The sequence below is a fragment of the Drosophila suzukii genome, chromosome X (genome assembly GCF_043229965.1).
Source record: "Drosophila suzukii chromosome X, CBGP_Dsuzu_IsoJpt1.0, whole genome shotgun sequence".
Taxonomy (NCBI): Eukaryota; Metazoa; Arthropoda; class Insecta; order Diptera; family Drosophilidae; genus Drosophila; species Drosophila suzukii.
Window position 1 is genome coordinate 9,416,879 of NC_092084.1, and position 23,649 is coordinate 9,440,527.

Genomic DNA, 23,649 nt, shown 5'->3' on the forward strand with positions numbered 1-23,649 from the left:
GTAATGCATATCCATTCAAATTAATAAATGCTAACAAAAAGTAGGCTTCAGGACTTAAAATTATACAAGGCAAATATTAAAACCCATATTTCAGATTAACTTATAGGTTCTAAAATTAAAGACACTTAGGATACGATATGCGTGCTACTTTGAGGAAGAGAACATTAATATAGTAAGCTACATTTTGAGTATTTAATAAAATAATTATTTAGCAAATAAAGATATTTTTTATTTAGCTGTATGGTTTTAAAATTATTTATTAGAAAATAAGTCATATTTAATGTATCCACTTAGTGAAATGAGTTAGGAACCCATGTTCCGAAAGCTGACAGTTAAATTCAAAAATTTTGGCAAGTTCGTGTCCTAAGTCTTTTGATTTTCGCCTTAAAATTGCAAGGAACGAAAATATTAAAAATCTGAAAGGAGGTAGGCAAATATAATTATTTCAATGGTTTGTTTTAAATGGCCCTTGAAGAGTTTCATCATTAATATCCCTGTGTGAGTGTATTTTTGTATATCCAAGAGAAGAGAAGCGCGGTAAATACAATAAGAAGAAATAACGAGCCGAATAAGAAGAAGCAACAGCGGCAAGTAAAATGGAAAAAAAAGTACCCATATAAGCGAAATTAAACGGCAAAATAGTTGGCAACGCAGGCATTTCTCGCTCTCAGGTGTGCGTCTTGCTCTCTCGCTCTCTCTTTCACCTGCCCCCTCTTTTCCTTGATCCCTGTGCCTGGGTGTATCTGTGTGAGAGAACGCCGAAGATCGCTTAGAATGCGCTTAGAATGGCAAATAAGATTGAAAGACAGAGAGGGATGGAGAGATAGTGAGGCATCGAGAGCGGCTGGCCTAGCTCCATCTCTTTCTAGCACGCACAGGTGCGCTGCCAACGGATAACTAACGTTATTTCACACACACACACATCCAGAGCAAGTGATGTAAGCGACGGCGAATTCAGAGCGTCGCACACCTGTGTGGCACACACACAAGCACACACTAGCGCACGCATATTCTCTTCTGCGGCGACGTAACAAATTTACAGCTAACTTTGAGCTGGTGTGCGGCGAAAAGGTGAGAGAGAAAGAGAGAGCAATTTGCCGAAGGTAAAAACGAAGACGAGCTCATAGCCGAAACTGAAAACGAAGCCTCTTTCGCAGGTGAGAGAGGTACACACGAAATAAATGTTGCAATATTTCTGATCAAATCGAATTGATATTATTGAGAATACAAAATGTCACAAAGTATGCAATTTTAAGTAAAAAACATGACAGAAATATTTGATTTGATAATTTAAAAATTTATTTAATATCTCTAATATGAATATTTTTTTAAAGGGCGTGAAAGTAATGATAGGTAATAGATGTTCGGGTTCAAGACCCATCCATGCTCATACATTTTTGGGACTAAATAGTATGTAGTAATTATCTTAACAAAAATATATATCGTTCATATATGTATTCATGCTTGAAATGATGTGAAGAATCATTAAATTAATATTCATATACATTTTTCCCTCTGTGTACCGATGTGTATCGTGAGAGAATTTACAAAAGAGCGCCTTGGAGAATCACAGGCCGAAGAGGCAGGCTCTGAAAACCTGTTGGTAACTTTGGCTTTGACTGTGACTTTGCCGTTGAGGCAGCGGCAATGTTAATGTCGTGATGTTGGCGTTATCAGAGGTTTTCCTATGGTTCTTTTCTTCTCGATCGGTGGAGCCTTCTGAAGAACAACTCCCTGTGTTGTTGTTGTTGTTGTCGTTGTCGTTTTTTGCTGCTGCTGCATTGTTCCTGCGCCAACTTCACTCTCACTCAAAAAGCCGCTCGCTGGCCAAATTGCAAGTGTTCTGGCCCAGAACCGAATTATACACAGATTTTGGCCCCTCGAAACGATTATTATCATTTTTTGAGAACATCATCAGAAGCACAAAGATTTCAACTTAATTTGTGTAGGCTTCAAGAGATTGGAACTGATTGAATTAAGTACAAGGATTTTAAACAACCTTTAATGTTAACTAAAACTATCTTATATATAATACCATTTCCTTTATTTATTATACAATATTATTTAGTAATATATTCAATAATATACCTAATCCAAATACATTTATTTACTTATTTTATTCAATTAAAACCCTATATAAGCCCAAAGTCCAGATAGTATATCTAGATCTCTAACCAAAAGCGAATCTCAAGCTCTTGATTGCAAACCCCAATGAGAACCGAGCTGGTTATTGTTGTTGGCCCAGACCTAGGCCACCGAAGGTATAGACCAAGACCAGCACTACCCGCCAAGATCCATATATATATATCTTTTCTATATGTATTCTGATGTACGTGTAGAATTGCACATGGCAAGTGTGTGAGTGTTGTGTTCACTGGGCTGTTAATGCCTTGACTTTGGCTTTGGTTCTTGGGTTCTTGGTTAGTTGGTTGGGTGGGGTTTGTTAAGGGGGTGGGTTGGGGGCGGTTCGCTGGATGGGCGTAGAAGAGGGCCCACAGAGCCAGTAGAATTTTCTCGTTTTTACTGTCTACATCTTCTGGCCTACCCTCTATGCCCACCAATACCCATTTCGCTGGGTAATTGCTGTGTTTAAGAATGTGTTCCTTTGGGCCTCAATGCGCTTGCATCGCCTGATCTCACTCACTCTTTCTTGGCGTATTGTACTTGTTTTAGTATAATACAAAATTAACCAACTCAGTTTTAGTTTTTATCCAAAAATATTTAATTTTAATAATTAATAGAAAACAAATTATTTTTATTCTATATATACATGGAACATTGAAAAAATCGATATGATATAAACAACAAATTTTAAAAATATATCTTCTATGTTGACATTTATTTTATATATTATATTTTATTTGAGTGATCTGATCTATAAACTATAAGATACTTAGATACAAAATATAGTTGAACTACCGTTTTGATCAATTTTTTTTTGCTGTGCTCCTATAATGTTTTTGTTGTACTTTTTATCTTTATTTGCTCAATTGTCGTCATCGATGGCGACTCGCTAAAATAATGCTTCAAGTGAAGTAAGAAGCAGATTGCCAGCCAGCCCATTGTGGTGGTAGAAGAAGAAGAAGAGCAAAAGCAGCAGCAGCAGCAGCAGCAAAAGAACATAATCATTACGATGGTCATGATCATGATAATGATGAGCATGGGCAGAGCGGCTGAGAATACCTGTTTTACCTGTTTGTATACCTACTAACGTACTAACACTGTTATAGCGGATTCAACGCGCACCGCACACGCCTGACAACAACAACAATAACAACAACAATAACAACAGCAATTGAAGACGCGACCAAAGCGGAGGAAGCACATGAAAAAGAGGAAGAAGCCGCCGGAGAAGAACAAGAAGAAGAAGTTCTTGCAGTACCAATCCCAACGCCCAAAACCCCACACATGTGGGATATGGGATACATGGACCGATAGCCTGTCGGGTTTTCGATCATATACCCCTCGATTCGATGATTGTATATCCCCTAAATTTTGTTCTTACTAAGATGATATTATGTGATATTTACTGATTGGAGTTCTGATCTTAGACCTTAAAATAATATGCATGGTATGCATTTCTAAGTTCATAGCTTGATTACTTAAAATATAAATGTAAAGTTGCAAAATATTTTAAGTTTTTCGTAAACCCCATTTTCATGTTGATTACTAAGTTCCTGATGGTTATATGTGCCCTAACTAATCTTATAGAGCCCCGTTACCTTTTTAATTTCAAGGAGATTTTTAAAATTATAAGATATGCATACATATATAAAATCTTTATATTTTTATAAAGATAATATGTAAGATAAAAGTTCTTATCTTCTTCAAGGCAATGAATATCGAAAATCCATCTTTTTATAGCTAAAGTATAGTCTTCCGATGATAGGACTTCTTTTTAAGCTTTGGGGTAAACTACGGGATATTACATCTTCTATACGCCCATTGAAACCGTTTTTTTTTTCTCGAACTTCCCGACTGCAGAAACCGAAGGCGAATCCGAGTTCTTGTACCCCTCTTTTTCCTTTAAATCTTCCACATCTTCTCTCATCACTCTTTGCTCTGAAGCTTCTTTGGGTTCTTTTGCATCACCATGGCAATGATGATGATGATGATGATGAGGAGGATAATAATGATGATCGTGGGCCTGGACTTTGGTTACATCTTTTGCAGACTCCACTTGGTCCCTGCCACGCCCCTCGGGCTCCATCCGCCATCCACCATCCGCCCTCCGCGTCTTGCGCCCCCTTTTAACCCGTTGCGTTTGTTTTTGCTGTTGTGTGTGTTCCTTTTGTGCCGTTTTATTAACGCTTCACTTTTTTCCAATGCCTGTTTTGTCCACGTTCCTTTCCGATGGCAGGAATTCTGCTCTTCTTGGCCTAACCGATGTCTATTTCTGGCCAAAAAGAGCGAAAAGACGCAGGCGAGATGGTAAGAAGGAGAAGAACTTGTGTTGGGGGTCACTGGGAGACGGCTAATTTATGTTGAAAATGCAAAAAATTGAAAATATGCAACGGCGATCGAGGTGAAGAGAAGAAAAAGTAAAAAGAGCTAAAGAAGACGAAGCAAATATAGGGGGAGGAGAATTGAAGGTAGGGGTTCTGAAGAATCTGGTGTTGGGTTGTAGAAGATTTGGGCGCCCTGCGAATAAGTAAATAAATAAAGGGATATGAGAAATAGAGGGGAATCAGAGGGTTAAAAAGTCTAGGTAAGGATATAGCAAATGTCAAAGTAAAACATAGAAATAAATAAAATGATAATATACAATCTATAAGTATATATTCAGATCTTAGGTTAAAAAGTATTACAAATTATTCTATTAAATAAAAATAAGGGATATATTTTTTTAAAATATTTGAATCTTGTAATACAAAGAATAGGATGTTAAAATAGAAAAATGTAACAACCTATTAAGGTAGTGGATAAGAAATACTGTACAAATTTCCATACTCAACCGACCGATTCTCAAGTTGAACTTGATCATTTTTACGGATTTCCTTGCCCACTTTTTATGGCTTACGTTAAAGACAACACGTAAAACGTAGTTCAAAATTAACTTTAGCTTACAAATTATCATTGTCATCAGCTGGGCTGTCGACACCCTTCTGTTTCTGCTGCTGCCTCTTCGTTTATGGTATGTGATATATATAAAAATAAATGTATAACCATGTGCACATGAACAGAAACAAAAAAAAAACTTAATTAAAATTGTATGCAAGGTCGAAATTAGTTGCCAACGTGGCCCTCACGTCAGTGGCATGAAAAAAACTACCTACTGATTACTTTATTCATAATTCATTTAAGATAGCGCACGCATTCGCACAGGGCGCCCCAACCCCCAAGATAAATTCGCCCCCCATTGAAGCGTCATGCGCACGTTTTTTGACTAATTTTCAAAAACGCAAGCAGAAAAAAAACTGAACATCATGAAAACCTGATTGCAATAATAATGAGATCGATTCAGAATGAGATATATTTATGTGCGTATACGCTGTCTATAAAATAAACAAATATACTCTTAAATCTATATTGAATATGGATTTTGTATGCTTTATTTATTCTGAAACGAATGAAAGTCGCAGTTTTTCGTGGGCATATTATTAATGGCATTTTATTGGTGGCGTTCTTTTCCACTTAAAGCTTCGATTTATTTCAGTTTTAAATAAATGGCCAAGATTAAATGGTGTTATCAATTTTATTGATATTTTAAATTGGCCAATTAATTTAGTTGTTTTATTATTTTTTGAAGAAGAACAAATTTGCACTAATTAAATAACGAAAAACAAATGACTTAGGAAACGAACTTGCATGAGTCTTCTTATGACATTAAACAAATAATTTAGAACATAATTTTTATAATTTTAAGAAAAATCAAAAGTTAAAATTCTAGAACTTTACTTGATATTGATATTTAAAACTGGGCAACTAATTTAGTTGTTTTATAATTTTTTAAGAGCAAATTTGCACTCATTTAAAAATCAAATGACTAAGGAAATGAACTTTCATGAATTTTCCTATGACAATTTTAGTAGTTTTAACATAAATCTAAGAACTTTATCTACAAACAAAAGACTTAGGACACAAACTTGAGACTTTGAAACTTTATTAAAGAGGATACGAAATTAAAATATGCAAATATTCCAATCTTATATCTTGATCTTATCTACCCATTTTGCCACTTGTTTCTTGGGAAAGGATTTGCATTTTTTTTCGGTTTCTCTGGTACCACCCACAAAACAAAAACCCTCAAAACAATAGAGGTTCTGTCAACAGATTTTCGCATTTTTCGCAGGTTACGCATAGATGGGCGTACTTCAGGCTTGCGGCGGAGGGCGTGGCACTGCAAAAACCTTGTGGCTCAGCTGGGATTAGGATTTTTGTGTGTGTTTTCGGTGCGCTCAGCGGGGGAATCCTCAGCGTTATACAATAATACTCATCACGATGATGATGACGATGATAAAGACAATAACAAGACAACAACGCAACAAGTGCAAGTGCAAGTGACAACAACAAAAGTAACGACTGCAATTGTCGGCTTTTTTTTTCTTGCCTCAGTCCAAAAATCTGAGGAAAAAATATAAAGAGACCCAGACACAAAAGCAGCGCAGCAGCAGTAAAAACAACAACCATAATGGTAACAAGTGCTCGCAAATTGTTGCCTGCACAACAACAAAAAAAAAAAAAAAAGGAGCAACAACAACCACAATGGATTAACCATTAAACTTAAAATTCAAATTCAAGTTCATGATGAATGTATCACGTGCAAAGAGTCGAAGCCCAAGTTTTGTTGGCTGTGGAGTCTGGCATTTTTTTTTTGGATTTTTATTTTTCGGTCTTTTGACTCCATGGCTTGGCTGTCGGTTGGATTTTTTTTTCCTTCTCCGATGTCTGTACTTTTTGTTGGCGCTTTTTTTTGGTTGATTTTTGTTTTTTTTTTTTTTGTGTTTCGCAGTCGAACACGACAAGTACAACAACAGCAAACAGCAGCAGCAACGAGAACAAGCTGGCTGTCTGCTTGGTACCTTGTGGTAATAAGTGGCTTGATTTTTTTTATTCGGCTTTTGGTCATAACCAAAGTGTGCGGTACACTAGTTGGGTACATTGGTTATTACAAAGAATTGGGAAAAAATAAAGTAGATATTGAATTTTTACAGATTTACATTCCAAGATACATTTTAAGATTCATTTCAAGATACATAGATACATAGATTTACATTTCAAGATACATAGATACATAGATTTACATTTGAAGATACATTTCAGTATCATCTCTTTTACATAAATCGCATTTTAAATGTAATTATCTAATTTAAGAAAAGGAGTAACTAGCTACCTTCATTTTAAGATACATTTAAAGATTTATTTAAAGATACATTTAAAGATATATTTTAAGATACATTTTAAGATACATTCCAAGATACATTTTAAGATTAATTTAAAGATACATTTTAAGATCTGAAAGAAAACAAAAATTTGGCTCTACAACTAGAACAAAAAGTAACTGAAATATGTTTTTGAAAAATTTTAAAAATATGTATATACGTAAAAATTATTCAGTTGTCAACAAATGTCAAGAACTTAAAATTGAATAATTATGTGCTTAGGCTTTTTGTTGTAAAATGGTTATTTTATTTTTTGGGAGGGATTTTTTTCAAATTCTATGGATTTCAATTTCGAAATATAACAATCCTTACATTCCTTTTCCATTTTTTTTAAAATAATTTTTTTAATTTGGATTTTTGGCTAGGACACATCACAGGTTGTTATGGCTGAGCTTTTTTGTGCACCTTTTGATTTTTCCGCCTTTGTCGAGTCGGAATGGGGCGGGTTTTTGGGTGTCTGCACGTACTCACACAGATACTCACGCACACAGGCAACGGGGCTTAGACTTAGACACCGACACCAGTGCAAAAACACGTACAACGAGAAGCAACTTGACTTGCCAGCGTTGTTTATTTTTACCTTTATAATATTTTTTTATCTATTTTTTTTTATTTATTCGTTTTTTTTTTTTGGCTATTTACCGCACTTGAACATTTTTTGCGCTCGTTTGTTGTTATTGTCATTACCGTAGTTTGTCTGTTTTTCTTTCCCTTTTTCTTTGGAACATTGTCTGTTGATGGAGTTGTTGTTGTTGCTTTTCTCGCCGCTTTACATCATACTTCTACTCCAAACATTTCCCACTCTCTTTCTTAACCTTTTATTTCTTTCTTATGTAATTCTCGTCGACTGTTGTTCATTGGCAGCAATTATGCAATGATCAGGTAGCACTTCCAGAATATTTACCATGGGGGTACCACCCTTTATCTTTTTTTTTTTTTTCTTGTTTTGTAAATCTTGTTTTATTTTTTTTTTTGTGTGTGGTTCTCAAGGTGATCCGAAATTAAGTTTGACTTTGAGAGCATTACAAGAGCGAGATTGAGTTGCTTTTGTTGATCGCAATCGAAATCCATGTGAAACGATAGCAATTTGGATAATTGAATGAGCTTTGGCTTCCATTATCTTGTTGTGTTTGATTTGGCTTAGCTTAATTGTGCCATGCGACCGTTAATTTGACTAATCGCAAATTTCCTGTCCGCTTCCTGTTGCTCGGTGGTAAATGGGTACACCGAAAAAAAATTGTGTTAGAAAAGTAACTAATGCTACATTAATTCTGCACTATTGAGTAGCACCTTGGCGGCGATAAGATGAGTGTTAAATTAATATTAACCAAAATATCACAATGAAAATCACAAAAATAATATCACATTTCCAAAATCTAGACTCTTTAGAAATAAAACTGTAAAATGTAATCTTTATATTATTTAGTCTTAAATCTATACTACAATATAATTTAAATACTCTTCTCTAGTATACTTTTAATACAAACCATATTAAATCTTAACTTTCTGTTTATTTTTTTTTTGGGTGTAGAAGAATTGCTAAGTTTTCGACTTGGGATAAGTAAATCTACGACGTTTTTTGTAAGCTTTATTTTTAAGCTTTCAAATTTGTTATTTATTTATTTATAATAATACCTAGGCGAAATATTTATATTAATTTAATTTTATATCATATATTGTTATTCAGAAATTATAAAAGGAAATTCCTGGTACGTACTTATTTATGCATTTTAAAATAGAATAAGCAAAGAGCAAAAGAGCAGATCTACATTCACCTTTTAGGGGTCTTACAAAGAGCAGAGTTTAGCTAAGCCCATCACAGAAACCTTATGTTCCCAAGTTCCCAAGTTCCCAACTTCTCGCAGCCCCGATTCATCCAGTATTATGACACACCCTAACACCTTGAATCAACATCGATGTCATGCGACATTTAATAGGGCTAATACGCCATAATCATGCTGTTGTAATAAGAGAGACGTCAACACGCCGCACCACAGGGAACTTGATTGATAAAAAAGCAAACCGAGACCAAAAACCAAAAACCGAAAGCCAAAGCCCCAAAGAAATGGAGATAGGTAAACCGATCTGAGATATGTAGGCATGTATGTAAATACAAGCTCGTATATAAGTTGGCACAGTGACTATTGGGAATACCAAGAAAAGTCAACTGCAGTTTAGCATATCAATGCCGGCTATCGATGATAAATGCGTTCGTCTTTAGCATTGCATTGAAATCAGCTCTCGAGCTCTCTTGGTTTAAATACAAAAAAAACCTTTTTGGCCACTAAGCTCACGCAATACAAACAAACAAACGTATCGGTCTGAAAACCAAATGAATGTTAATGCTAATTTAGTGGACAAGCTCCACTCACTCGTTGAGTGAAAGAAGGGTTCGAAATATCAATGAATGGGCTGCTGGCCAAAAGGAAAAATAGAAATGTCCAAACGCCCCTTTTTCTTTCTTTTTTTTTTTGGTGGGAGGTGGACTATCAATTTTGGATGGGTTGGGATTCTGGTTGTTCTTTTTTTGGGACTGGTCGAATAAATATGATGCTTCATATCAGAATTTTGTCATTTTATGTTTTTTAATATATATATATATTTAAAAAACTCATGATTCATATTTTATTTTCTTTCCTAAATATTTTTTTATACCTGCTTATTTTTTTTTTTTTGATTTTTTATCACGCTTAAACTTTTTTACCTCTTAAAAATCAATATAATACTGTGCAAGTATTATCAAAAAAATTATAAAATATAAAAATATTCCAAAATCCTTGAAAATTCCAAAGATTTCATAAAAGTTCGATAAAAATTGTAGGGTGCCCGAAAAAGTACCGTTCTCAAGTCAAAGCAGAAGCTTCGAAACCACAAAATATCGCATCTAAAATGTATAAATGCACTCACCAAACAAATACACCGCCTCGATGATAATAAAAGCAATGATGATGTCGGTGAGAATGTCCACTGGCCATCCCATAAATTTATGCTAAAATTTAACTTTTCTTTCAAGTAGTTGACCGAAGCGACCGGCGAGGGGAGAAAGGTCACCTCAACGAATGGTGTCGCGGTGACAAAATGCCACATAAATATTACACGAAGCCCCACTCTGATAAGCGAATGTCAGTCTTATTAAAAATAAAAGAAGGCAAATGCCCAACAAAAGGCATCCGATGCCGATACCCGAAAATGGAAATGAGTATGAACAAAGCGCACTAAAAAGCGTATTGGAAATGAAAGAAAGAACTTCCGAAAATGCCCAAGGGGCCATAAAATTGGCTGTCGGTGGGATGGGATTTGTGCATTTCACCTGCTTTGATAGGTATTTGTTTTATTGTCAGCGAAATAAATAAAATTCTGGACAAGCAAAGCCAAGAAAAGGTGTTCCACATGTTTATCTATAAAATATTATCAAGTAAAAGTAATATATAGCCATAGGTTCAAGGAATAATGTAAAATATTTATTTAATTCTCTTGGATAAATGAATAATTCTCTGTATTATTACTTCAAATTACAAAAAAGCTCCCCACCAAAAAAAAAACTTTGAGATCCAACGATAATGTAATCCCTGCATTATCCAATTCCACAAACCATTGACTCCAAAAAGCGATCTTGAGGTTCCGCAGAACGGTCAGCTAATCGGATTTCCCAATGTAATTTTTCAGCCTGGTGCGATTGTTGCTCGGTTTTTTTGTATATTTTTTTTTTCGCCGGCTTCCTCTTCGGTTAAGCTTACACTTTGTCGCTATTTTGTAGTTCTTAACGCCTTCGGGCAACAGTAGCGCAAATAGCAACAATAATAATAGCATTAACATCGGCATTAGCATTGGGCCCGCGCTTGTCATGGCTAGAGAATCTCACAGGCATTCGTAGAAATACACTGAGAAAAATCGGAAGAGATATTTCAAATATATTTTAAAGCTTAAACTACCGTTTTTCATATAAAATTTTATATTTTTTTAATAAAAGAAGCTGATATATTTTATTAAAGTAACTTTATGTGACTTTTAAAATAGTTCTTAAAAATAGAGCGACATTTTTAAGTTTAAAATGTTTTTATTATGCTCGAATCAAGTTGAATTGGCGGTATTTAAGTACATTGTATGTACAAATAAACTATTAGTTCAAAAATTTATTAAATAAACTCAATTTAACTTTTCTCTTTTCACCATTTCGTTCTTATATTGATACCAAAATGCACTTACACGGTTTTTAAGAACGAATGTTCTCTATTCAAGAACGAATGTTCTCAATTTAAGAACGAATGTTCTCAATTCAAGAACAATGTTCTCAGTTCAAGAACAATGTTCTCAATTCAAGAACAAGGTTCTTGGATAGTTTTCTCTGCGTACGGTTTATAGTAATTTAATAAAGTTTTGGAAACGTAAACAAAATTAAAAAAATACTGTTCGAAAATATATTGAATTTATAAAATTTACTTATATCCGTTTCTCTCAGTGCATTCACTTGGGCAGAGGGACAAGTGTAATGGACACGCTCGATTCCCATCCACATCATGAAGATCACGATGAACTTGAAGTTTCGCACTCGCTTGATTGAGTTGTTCTTCTTCTTGCACTCTGGTCAGCTGGCATGGCTCAGCAGATCGGACTAGCTGTACTTTATATATAACGATTCGACCATGGGAACTACTGGCCTAGCCGCTCTTCATCATCTTCCTCATCATTCGCGGCATTGCCGGCAAAATGTGACAGACAGCATCCATTACCCTAACGATAATTGGCCAGGGTATACGATTCCCAGATCTCTCCATTGCGAGTTTAGCCAGCAACGGATTATGCCTGTGTCCCCTATATGGTTGGGTACTTGTATACAATAATATACCATCTAATGTATACTTTACAAAACAAACAAACACTGAAGATTGTTAATTTTTAGAGGGAATTTATTTAGACCTTGAAGTCATAACAAAATGGTTAGTAAATTGATAGATATCTATTTCAATTTCCTTATCTATGTTTAAGCAACCCATAAATTCGGTCTTAAGTTGTAAAAAAATTATATGTTAATTTTTTTTTATTTAATAGGTATGCAAAATAGTATAGGATATATGCCTGTGCTTAACATATTCCCTCTTCATTTTTACCTTGCATTGTGACAGTGACGTAATCCAACCACAAAAAAAAGCAAGTACAGTACTGAGTACTGAGCTCTATGGGGTTCTTGTATTTTTTTTTTGTTCCGACTACTACTTGTTCTTTTTCTACAAAACCGATTCTAAGCTTTTCGTGTTTGTTTTGTTGACTCGGAGACCCGGACAAATGACTTCCGTTGCGGCTGGGCTACGCTCTCATCATAAACTAAAGAGACCCAAGGAGTCACACTGCGTATGCGCAATAAAAATAAATATAAACCAATTTTGTTGTATATAAAATAGATATTCGCTTTTGGGCATGGTATGCATTCCCATTATCTTTCGATGATGATGATGGTGCACCTGTTCTAACACCTTTTCTTGGCCTGTAGTAAAGATAAGACCAAACCCTAGTATGATTTTCGAAGTACCCACAAGCGCAGGAAAGAAAATTTCCTTTCATAGCTTTCAGGTTTTTGTTTGTTTTTACGACACTAGCGGGTTCCTAATGTCACTTTGATTGGTTCTTTAAAAATCTTCCTTTTTTTTTAGTTATATCTTTTATTGATTTATGTAGATGCGGCTCTCGGATGTGTGTGAAAAGTTTTGATATCGGGATTTTTTTTTGGGGGGCTTCCCAAGCTGTCGTCGTATCTTATTAGACTGTGATTTAAGCTCCACAACGGGCACTTTAAACTATAAAACTCAAATATAATAATGGAGCGACTTAAAGACGTTTCGTTCGTTGAAGATTTTCATTCAAAAGTTTTCACTTCCTCGGAGAGAAAACCAGGGTGAATGGTTAAAGCTTCTTTGATTGATTTCCGTCGATTGATGACAATATGGAAAACATGTGTGAGAAAATCAAAAAAATAAGGTTTTAAAAGCATTTGTCAATGATTTGTACAGCTAAGAGATCGTTATCCTAGATGGAGAAGAGCTTTAAGGGCTTAAGTACTATTTTGAGTTTATAAGATGAGCTTAAGTTAAGTTAGTTTTGTTTGAGTACGTTTTTTTTTTTTTTTGAAAGCCCCATTTATAAGTTCTTTGATTCATCAAAAAGTTGGGGAACCCATAAATACATATTTAAGTTAATATATGTTATCCATTAAAGTCAAAGCTGATGAAGTAGGAAATTGAAGAATGGAGAGAAGAAGAGGAAAGACTTCACGGTTCTTAGTTTGATAAACAAACCAAGATTAGTTGTAGTAGTCATTAAAAAAAGAAAGAACTCCACTGGCTGATGAAAGGCAATAAATGTCCCGATGAAATTAAACTTATCTACTGAATAAGCTGCATTTTTGAAAAAAGAAGGGAAGATGGAGGAGTATACAGTGGGAAAAACATAAGTGTATATCATACTTTTAACCATAGGAATAATACGATTGGTTATCTTTTAAAACAAAGACTCTAACTTGCTTTTAAAACTAAAATAGTTTTAAGATCATAGTAAAAACCATTAACTTTTTTTTAAGGAATGTGTTGAATGATACCTCAATATTTTCTAAATAACGATTATGATAGAAAGACTTGAGAAATCATAAGTGAGTCAAGGTAGCAAAGATTCTTTTCTGTGTTCTGGTCTTTACTTTTGTGGGTGGGAAATGGGAATGGGAGTGGAAATGGGGTGGTGGTGGTTGGAAGATCCCTAGGGGCTTCCCCCGACCAACAGGTGTGCTCATCGTGTGTGTTTGAGTTTCTGATAAGACTGTGGATGGTCAATGCATCGCTGGCTGTTCTGTTCTTTGCCCGGTTTGGCTGGCTTATTGCTGTTCTGATTGTTGTATAATTCTCTTTATACAGTCCAGCGGGCTGTCCATCAAACGGCACCGTCACCGGCAATTAGATGAATTGCTACCATTGCAGAAAGTGGTCAAACTGAGAGTCTAAGTCTACTCATAGTCAGACTCAAACTGAAACGCGAGTGTGGAATCAGTATTATTGCTTTGGCTTACATAAAAGGCCATAAATTAGTCACTTAACCGCTCCAACTGATGCGGCTGGTGCTCCTGTTTGATATAAGTATGGCCAGAAATGGCATATGGCCGAATGCCAATACAGTTCTTCTATTCTGGCCAACTATTCTGGCCAGCCAGCCATTCAGCCAGCCAATCTAGCAATTCTTTAACAATTCAACAATCTATCACTGCCACTCAAAATGCTTTCTATCCTTTTTGTTGCACTCTAATGATCTCTCTAGCGCTTTTGCTCTAATTGACTGACAGTCCAAACACACACACAGTGTACTCTGGGCTAGAAAGAGATGGCCAGAGGAGTGTTGGAAAGAGATGGGACTGTGGGAGGCAGAGTGAGAGGGTGAGATCGTTTGGATCGTTTGCAATTTCTAGAACAATTAGTCCAAAGATCGTTTTTGGCTTCGACAGCAATTAGCTTGCCTCCTCCCACTCTCTCTATAAAACGCTAGAGATGGGACTGTGAGTTAATCGATTAATCGGTGGTTATCTGTCAAGTTTAACCTACAAATAATACAAATAATAAATTTGAAATCAAAAATATATTTATTTAAATTTGTATTCATAATCTGATTAAATATAAGTTTCTTTCTTATTTAAAGTTTACCAATTTGTTGAGATCAATTTTATACATATCGATAGGTTTTTTCATTGTTATCATAGCCACTAAAGTTTTTTATTTTAAACCCTTCGAATAGAAAAGATCTACGTAAACAGTTAAAGAAAAAATATATTTTTAGTTATAGAAACCAAATCAAATTGATAAAAAAGGCATTCCGTGATCTCAAACAACTAATAAATCATGATTATTTTTATTTATTTTACATCAAAAGGAACAACGCGTTTATTTTTAAAATAAAAACGGACCAGGCCATTTATAAGTCTTAAGTTTAACCTAAAGCCTAAACTATCTAAGAGAGAGTGTGTTATTTTTAACACCTCTTCAACCTTTTGTTTTCCTTTCTTTCTAGTCGGTATTATTCCACCTGAGTGGATGATTTACTTTCTTGATTTATTTATAGACGAACACTTCAGCACATTCGGCTGCTCTATTTATAGCGTTGCTCTTTTGTGCAAAAAGAAAAAAAGAGAGATGAACTGTGATTAGTGCCAAAGTTTTGTATACATTCCTTTACGTATTTGCTAATATACCCGTATATAATTTCACAGATTTTATTTTTCGTGCAAATTATTGTTATTTTGATGTCTGCATTCATTCACAAAAATCGCTTTAGAGAGCCACGCAACAAATGATTAAGTTCGAAGATTTTTTGGCAGTTATTTTCGGTTCGATTTTAAGCAGCTTAACATGGAGATCGCCCTGAGCTGGCTGTTTAAATTATATTGATGAGCTACAAAGCGAACATTTTGACTGGCTGATCTAAAACGCAGCCATCAAAATATTGGTGTGCATTTAACATTTTTATAAACCAAGAATCGTTCAACTTTGTGTAAATGATTCGAAATTTAATTCGATTTTATTTTATGACATTGCGAGTTTTCTGTGAAACACGTTTTAGAAATGCTTATCGAATAAGTGAATGACATCAGGAATATTTAAAAATCTAATCAAAAATTGTATCGTTTGAATCGAGTTCATTATGTTTATGAGGGCAGTTTATGTGTATTTTGGTTTACTTTGCATTTCGGAAATTTATGATTGGGTTAAGGAATCTTCTCTAAAAGGTTTTGAAAAAATCATAAATAATAGATGACAGCTAATAGTTTTGTTGCTTCAATAATAATGTTTCTGTGGACTGATGGAATATTATAAAATATTGTATTTTCTTTATAACATAACAACCCAGTTTACTTGTTATGCAGTCCATCTGTATTAACAATGATAGCTCATTTTGCAGTCCACCTAACCGATGCTTTTTGCACAGATTATTTGTATTTATTATCTTATTTCTTTTGGCTGGCCTGCAGATTTTTGCAGTTCATTGGACTGAGCCAAAATCCAAGTCGCCAGTGTCTGCTGACTAAGTGAATGAGTCGCCATCGTTGTTATTATTATTATTATTTTTTCGTTGTTGTTTCTGAGGCGCATCAACAGCGAGAAGAAAGAAATGTGGCCCAACAGAGCAAAAACATACAAAAAATACAAAAAAAATACAGGAAAAAAAGACAAGACGAAAAACTTTACTTATAAGAGATAAATTAGCGCGATTTCCGAGATGCTTGGCTTGGCTCACACGCAACAAGTCGAAAGTCATAATGACTAATGATTTAAATGTGGCCAGAAATTGTTTAACTCACTGATTAAAAAATAAACCACATTCGTATCGTATGCGTATCAATTTAAAGCCAACATTTATTTTAATACCACTTTGATTGCGAAATTCCGCATCAATTATGGCGTTAATCAAAATGTGAAGCATATTTTATGGCAAGCGTTAAACAGTTAACTAGCCAAAGTATGCAAATCATTTGATTGCAACTCAAATCGTTTGTTAATTAAATATTTGCGATTTCCTGGGCTGTTCTCGCTGATTTGTTCGATGTTGATTAGTTTTGAGCCTTAATTGCTTAAAATAGCTGAGAAAATATATGACAGAGGGGGTATACGTATAATTGAAAGGGTGAAATTTAAATAATTATTATGAACCTTGGAAACTAAAAGCTTTTATTTTATTTAAGATCAATTTTAATCTGCTCTTATAGATAGCAAAAACATCAGAAATATAACAGTCTTTATAGCATACACAGAGTAAATTCTGGCTTTCTCATCTGAGTTGAAAGTGTTCTTAAAAAAGGTAACGATATTTTTGAAGTTGAAAATGTTTTTATTTTGCTCAAATCAAGTTGAATTGTATTGTAGAGTATACTTAAAAGTTGTTAAATAAACTCAATTTAACTTTTGTCTTCTCACCATTTCGTTATAATATTTGATACTTACACGGTTTTTAAGAACGAATGTTCTCAATTCAAGAACAATGTTCTTGGATATTTCTCTCTGTGTTCAATTATGCAATCTAATTGTTTAGTGACACAGCAAATTAAAACTTGCTATTATTTTTCTTTAAAATTACTTGGTTTTTGTAACGATTTTTAATCCGGAACCTGTGATTTCAAATCAAAATTTTGATTTGCAGTAGCCCCAATTGAGAATGAAACCTTTCTGTGGCCATTTCCGATGGCAATTGAATTGCCGCTGAACTCTTTAGTATCTCGAGCAGCAATTAGCATCCAAAAGATTGCTCTGCGCTGATCTCGTTAGATGATATTCAATTTTAATTTCAGTTTCGGTTCAGTTTCGGTTTCGTGCGGGACGTGAGGCACGCACAAAACGGCAAACTCCAAGACAAATTGTAGGCTCAACTACATTTATTTTCCTCATTTTTTTGTGAGTTGAATTTTTTTTTTCGGGTAGTTGGTAGTTGGAGCGGCTTAGAAAACAACGAAGCAAACGATTGTCTGTCGGCCGGCCTTTTTGGCCTTGGCCTTGACGTCGGTTATTGGCAGCCATAAACTAAAATTAAGCGAAACGTTTTCAACAAAAAATGCCACACATACAAAAAAAATCACAGAAACACATCTCTGCAAATTGCGTAAAGAGTTTTTTAATTGCCCCCCACTGAAAAGCGTAGATCTCAAAATTAAACAAAGCCTAAGAAAAAACTCAACATTTTATATACATATGTGTATATAAAGTGTGAGAGACCCCCTTGTGCATATATGAATATAGATTTATAGACAGCCAAAATATTTTCCCCGGATGTACCTGTTGCTGCAGGAAATTCACACGTGAAATGTTTAATTAATGAACAAAAATATGGCCAATAATCGAAATGTTGATGACCAAATTCAAAGGAAATACTTTTGGGGAGGTTAAGATACCTATTTAACGGTAACTTGTTGTTCTTTGATTGATACTTTTCTTTCAATTGGTTTTCAAACTGTTTTTTTGCTGAGATACTTTAAGCTGATTTTATTTAATGATGATATTTGTATTTAAACAAGAAGAAATGCCAAAAAATATGGTACAGTTAAGTTACTTAACGGTTTGAAATGGCAATGTCAAGGCAATTAAAAGAATTCGATGGACAAAACTTACGAAATTCCAGAAGAGATCAGCAAATAAAGTTGCGAGGGCAATGAACAAAGATGTCCAGCAAATGCCGATTTGTCAACCTCAAATGATGAAATTATTAATTTCAAGCAATGGAGAAAATTCTGGAAAAAGAAAAGAGAGCCAGAAATGTTATTGAAATAAATCACAACAAATCGAGCAGACAAATATTGATCGGAAGCACTGGCCAATGGAAAATAAACATTAATTAGCATAATCAAAGTCCACTTCCCTTCCTTTTTTCAGTTCTAAGATCTGTGCGATCTGTGCGATCTACACGAAGCCAAAGAAACCGCAAGGAGAGATTATGATTTGTGCGACTTGAAACAGAAAACTTTGCCAGATGGTCGGCGCTTTAATTAGATGGTGTAAGAATAAGCATACATATAGGTCTGTCCATATGTACTGTGTGTGTTAAATAAACTACCGCACAACATGCGAAATTCTCACGCAACAGAGCAAGACGCAAAAAAAAAAAAATTAAATAAAAAATCCAGAAGAGGGAAATAGACAAATAATAAACGAGTTGAAAGAGCAGAGAGAAGCAGAAATTCTGGCCAATAAATTTCAATGTCACTTACACTTGATTTATAAACCAACAGCAAATTGGATAAAGGCGGCCGAGAAGAAAAAAAAAGGGGGAATATCCAGAACCAGAACTGTAAACTAAATGAAGAAAAGAAGAGTTAATCTAATTACTTCCTCATTGATTTCAAGTGCATTTGAGCGTGCTGGCATCTCTGCTTTAAAAGGGAAAAAGTGTAGCAAAACTAAGAAATAGTATCATGATGAAGGCATTGGGCGTTAAATTAAAATTACAGATCTGCAGACTTTTTTCTATGTTGATAAAAAATAAAAAATGTAATAATTAAAATGTAATACTAAAAGTGTAATACTTAAAATGTAATACTAAAAATGTAATACTAAAAATGTAATACTAAAAATGTAATACTAGAAATGTAATACCAAAAATGTAATACTAAAAATGTAATACTAAAAATGAAATACTAAAAATGAAATACTAAAAATGTAATTCTAAAAATTTAGTAAAAAAATATATTAATAAAAATAAAGTAAGGAAAATATAGTAATAAAAATATAATAATAAAAATCTAATAAAAACAATACAAATATAAAAATAAAAATATATATAAATAAAATATTAGGACATTATAATACTAAATATTTACCACAGCCATTCAAACTTCTTCTGCAAATAAATACATCAGAAAAGACCTTACAAAGTATTTGAAAAATCTCCTGAGGAATCGCTTTATGATCCTTTAATGGGCCGAATTAAAGTGCTGTTCTTTCTCTGTTTTTTCGTTCTGGTAACGATGCAAACAGCTAGTAACAAAAAAAAAAGTGTAACGTTGTAACATTTTAATGGAGCAGCATTTTGTGGCCAAAAATGGACTGCAGTTGTTGTTTGCCAATGAAAAGCACTTGTTGCCAGCTTGTGGTTCCTCTGACTTGGACTCAGATTCAGATTTAGATGCCTCTCTGCCACAATGAGCTTTCATTGTAATAACAAAAAAAAAAGTAAAAAAGGTTAAAAAAACAGCGAAACAATGGACAAAGATTCTCGATGTTGTTGCTTTTGTTGCCCCTGACTTTGTGGCATGATAATGATGTTGTTGGTTACAGAAAAAAAAAAACAACAACAACAGAGCGATTCACACGAACTTCAACACTTGAGGCAGCAACAACAATCATGGCAGGCAAAGTGTTTGCCTTTGTTGAGATACCCTATCGAAAGAGTATTTATATTGTGTAGTACCTCTATGATTATATAATACAAAATTATTTAATAACATTTTTTTTTTATTCTTTGGGACTTGATTGGATTTTTTCAGGGGATTTTTATACTTGCATAATAATATTTAAGTAATCAAAATTTTTATAATATTTAAATTATTTAAATTTTTATAATAATACTTAAATAAATTAAGTTTGTATAATAATATTTTACTAATTTAAAATTTTATAATATTAGTTAAATAATTTGTGTAGCTATATAGTAACATGTAAATATTATAATACAAATTTCAGTGCCCTGAACTACTTTTAAAGAAAATATATATTAATAAATTTACTATCCAAAAGTGTAAAAAATGGTCGTGTTAATAAATTCTTTTAAGGTTTTTATTTTTGTTGCAAATCACACAATAGACATGACAACAACAACAAGCTCAGCAGCGCAATGTAAGCTGCAAAAATCTATTTCCATTTCAATAAGAAACGAAAATGTTGTATTTTGTTTTTATGTTTTTTGTAGTAGTTTTGCTTTATTTTTTTTTAGCTGCTACTTTTGCTGTTGTTCATTGTTTGTTCTTGTCACGCTGCTCTGCACAAAAAGAGGGGGAAAGGGGGCGGGGGATGGGCGTAAGGGGCATGGGGGCGTGGCTTTTGGTGTTTGTTAGAATTCGCAATCATAGAATTTGTGTGTTAAGTACACAAAACCCACAATGAATCTGAATTTGTTCTGGTCAGTTGATGTGTAATTTGGTATTTAAATTCTTTTGTGCGTTTCTCAATAAAACGTGCCACTTTGTCTCATCCTCTTTTTTTTCTCACACACACCTCTTTCATCTTTTTGCAAGTTTTACAAAATTACTCATTTTTAAATTTTTAATTTTAGATTAAGTACAAAAATAGCTTATACGGCTTCAAATTGTGTTAATTTAAGACTTAACTTTACTGAAATAATCTAAAAATATACCAAAAACTTGCGTGGTGAGAATTTTCAAGTTCGTTGCCTAAGTCTTTCGTTTTCCTGAAAAAAGAAGAAATCAAAAAACCCAGCCAACAACAAACAAACAATTCGGTTCACTTCAGTTCATTTCATTTCGTTCGACTACAGTTAGCCAAGTCAAGTTCGCCCCTTTGCCAGTTTTTCGACCAAGTACAAGTTCTAATGAAATTTGTCAATAAAAATTCGCAGAATTCCAACGAGCGAAGCGAAAAAAAAACCCGACAAAATAAAAAAAACAAACGAAAACAGGGATCATAAAAATAAAACGAGTCAACAAGCAAAAGCTTTGGTTGTTCTTACGTCCGAGTATGAATCAAATTTACTTTTTTACCGTTTTAAGCGAAAGGAGAAGATGGCAAATATATGTGTATACGATATGGATATACGTATATGTACGTTCAAATTTGTTAAGTCAATGCAAAAAAATGTGTTTAAGGCGAGACACAAAGTATGCGACACTCATAAAATTTTATAATACATTTTAAATTTTATTTTGAAAATGTTTTTATAATTTTTTTCTGCCTTAAACTAAAAAGAATATAAAATATTTGAGAAGGAAGGTCTTTTATTATTTTATAAAATTTTGGTTAGTAATTTTTAAGATATTTGTTATTATATTATTTATTATAGCATTATTATTATTGTATTATTTTTATAGTATTAGTTTTATAGTATTTTTATTATAGTATTATTATTGTAGTATTATTATCATATTTTAGTATTTTTATTATATTACTTATATATTATATTAATATAGTATTATTATTATATTATTTTGTAAAATTTTCTTTAAGTGGCAAATATTTAAAATAATATTTATTAAATATAATCATTCTTCCAGTGTAAGCAACGTATATTGTATGTGTGAACAAATGTGCATAAGTGGAACAATCGGCAGTCCAGTGGAGCTTCAGTTCAGTTCAGTCATTGTCATTCGCGAAGAATTTTTGATTTTTGGGGAATATACACAGGCACATCAGATACAGATCTTAATGCGTATATAGTAAGAAACTGGTCAGACATGCCCAACAAAGTGTGGGCGTGCTATATTTCTGGAATCGATTTTTGGTGAGTAGCAGGACAAGGTCATTAGAGAAGTTTTTTGTGAAAATAAAGAATAAACTAAAGCTTTTGATATAATGCTAAAAAATAAATATTAAGAAATTGAATCTAAATAAAACGAGCCTTGTAAAAATGTCGTAGTTAATTAATATATTCCTCGAAAGCAAACAAATTGCCGGCTTATCGGGCGACATTCATCAGTAAATTCTTAAGTCATTACCATGCTGGAAAATTGAACTTACGAGACTGATGTATAACAGCCTAGCCTATAAAGCGAGTGCCTTAAATTAGATATGCGCTTAATGCGATGAAAACATTAAAAATGCATCACAGTCGAGTCGGCTGTCGAGTCAGCTCCCACGACATTGGCTTGGTAAAATTCACTATACATACATATATAGACACAGATACTATATAGTATAAGTAGGGGAGAGAATATACCCCACTCAGAAGGTGCCACCACACCACCATCTACCACAAAAAACAATTGCTCACCCACCGACGCCACCGCAATGAACTCATGGAATAATTATCCTATGAATGAGCAGTTTGCATGATCATTGCCAAAGCTTCCGCTTTTGTTTTTCTTTATATTTTTTTTTATTGTTGTTGTTATATTTTTTTCTTTTGTTTTTGCTGTTGCCGTAGTTCTTTTGCAATTACCGCATGAAAATGTTGCATTTAAGAGGCATTTTCGAGGCATTTTCCCTATGTCATAGACACGAGGGTTACTCAGACAATATTCCAACTAATTCAGTGACTTTTTCCCATCAGTATATATATATATTTATACATGCTTATACCCATATGTATACCCATATAGCGAGGAGAATTTGCCTTTTATGAATTCCGCTCATGGTAAAAGAAGTTCGACTAAGTGATGCGCATATAAATGTCGAGCACTCGACTCTGATCCACTCTGAAAGTCTGGTGTTCTTGGTGTTCGGGTAACGAGTGGTACATTCCTCGTTCTGCAATAAAACTATGCAAAATTATGTGTAGCATTCGCTGCTAGAACTCTCCCATGATGTTAGGTCCCCAAAACTTGCACAAATTTATAAAGGAAAAAAAAAGAAAAGAAAGAATAATCCAAAGACAAAGACCTGCGGCATCGCCCAGTCGGCCACAAAATGATGAAATATCCTCAGACATTCCTTTTGGCCATCTAAATATATTTATACAAGCCAATTATTATGCCCAGATGCAACGTGCTGCTGTTCAATATGTTGCATAGAAAGCAGCTGGAAGAAGTCAACGAAAAATGAACCCTAGCTAATCATAAATGCCAGGCATAATCGAAAATATTTTC

At 33.9% G+C, this 23,649-nt stretch overlaps 1 long non-coding RNA gene across 1 annotated transcript in view; it reads left to right on the forward strand.

Annotated features, from left to right (window-relative positions):
- LOC108016861 (uncharacterized) overlaps nt 1-23,649 on the forward strand; it is an 88,615-nt gene that overhangs the window by 17,734 nt on the left and 47,232 nt on the right. The gene's annotated exons all lie outside the window — the stretch shown is intronic.